At 40.1% G+C, this 1,768-nt stretch overlaps 1 pseudogene; it reads left to right on the top strand.

Annotated features, from left to right (window-relative positions):
* The first annotated feature begins 738 nt into the window (after window positions 1–738).
* Window positions 739–1,143, top strand: LOC110594914 (annotated as a pseudogene).
* Window positions 1,144–1,768: the final 625 nt, after the last annotated feature.

The raw sequence follows: 1,768 nt of genomic DNA, 5'->3' as shown, positions 1-1,768 counted from the left end.
CCTGAAATGACCAGCACAGATTAGCACCCAAAACTTAGACTTCTACTATGTGACAAAATCCAAATGATGAGAATATTGCATAGGGTAGATAGAAATGTGTTTCTGAATTTTTAAAAGATGTAAAGTAGTAGAACCTTATATGTCTGTCCTATGATATGGTAAGTGACAATACAATATCTGGCATGCAAAGGTAGTTTTGTTTTATTTTTACTTTGCAATTACAGGTACTAGACAAAAGGGTCAAAGACAAAACTCAAGATTAAAACATAAACATTTAGGAAAATTAGGGTCACGGGACCAGGAGTTATTAACTATCTGCATGGCCTTGGGCAAGTCACTTCCCCTTCTCTGCCTTCATTCACTTTTACAGTCTTAAGTCTTTTTGTGGAAACGAAATAGAGTATTTTATTCACTCACACCAAAGCATTTTCTTCTGTGTACATAATACTGATTCAACTAGAGAAATATAAAAGGCTATTCAAGAGTTTTAAAAACCGTTTGAGTAATTTGTGATTGTTAGATATATTGAACAACAATCTCACCTATATTAAAAGTATTTTGGTAGGAACAGACATATAATTATGTATTATTTTCTTTTTACATAATAATTTTATTGAAAGGTTTTCAAATTTAAAATAATGTTAGTTTAAAAAAAGATTAAGAAATTGAAACTACTGGGATGGAACCTCTGAGCACTGTCATCTCATCTGGACCCACAGCTTCTCCTGTCTCCAAATCATGAACCACACTTCCCAAACCTTCTTCACTCAGGTTAGCAGTGGCGCAACCCCCAAATATGATATGCTAAATGGGGAGCACGCGGTTGTCATACTGGGGATGCTCCACATCTCTGCTCCCTTAATGTCCACTGTGATCCACGTCCACACCAACAAATCTGTGCCTGACCACATCTTCTGGTCCCTGTTCAACACACTCCTCCTGAACATCTGCTGCCTGGGCTTTATAGTCTTTGCCTACTCCATGAAGTCTAGGGACAGAAAGATGGTGGGTGATGTGATGGGAGCCCAGGCCTATGCCTCCACTGCCAAGTGCCTGAACATATGGACCCTGATCCTCAGCATCCTTGCAACCATTGTTGTCATCCTTATTCCAGTTTTGATCTTCGTTGTGAAACGGCTGTGAGGCAACAAGGAGTTCATTATTTACCATGGTGAAGCCCCATATACCTGACCTTTAATTCCCTGTCCCCTGCCTCAGCCCCGTCATACAGCAGTTTGTACTCACACACTTTTCTATATGGCAGTCAATAAAGTTCATGTGTCACGATAATACATACATACATAAATACATAAAGGTGATAGGAGTAGAGAGAGAGAGGTATTTTCATTGCACTAAAATCTTGATTCTTCCATTTCCTTGGACGAGCTTAAGTACTTTTATTTAAAATGATGTGGGACTTGGTTTTCTTCATCTGTAAAACGGATAAAGTCCTACTGCCCAGAACTGTAGTAAGAGTCTATAAATTAATAGAGGTGAACTTACACAGAGCTGGCCGGACTTAACTCAATCTGTAATACCAGCACTTTAGGAGGCCGAGATGAGTGGATTGCCTGAGCCCACGGGTTTGAGATCAGCCCAGGCAACTTGATGAGGCCTCATCTCTACAATAAATAAAAAATGGTATCAAGCACCTGTAGTTCTGGCTACTTGGAAGGCTGAGGTTGAAGGATTGCTGGAACCCAGCAGGTTGATGCTGGGGTGGCTGTGAGTGTGTCATTGCACTCCAAGCAAGAGTGAAGAAGTGAGA

This window comes from Carlito syrichta, unplaced genomic scaffold (assembly GCF_000164805.1).
Source record: "Carlito syrichta isolate Samal-C Ts95f unplaced genomic scaffold, Tarsius_syrichta-2.0.1 Scaffold163329, whole genome shotgun sequence".
Lineage (NCBI taxonomy): Eukaryota > Metazoa > Chordata > Mammalia > Primates > Tarsiidae > Carlito > Carlito syrichta.
This window is presented reverse-complemented; position numbering and strand designations above follow the sequence as displayed.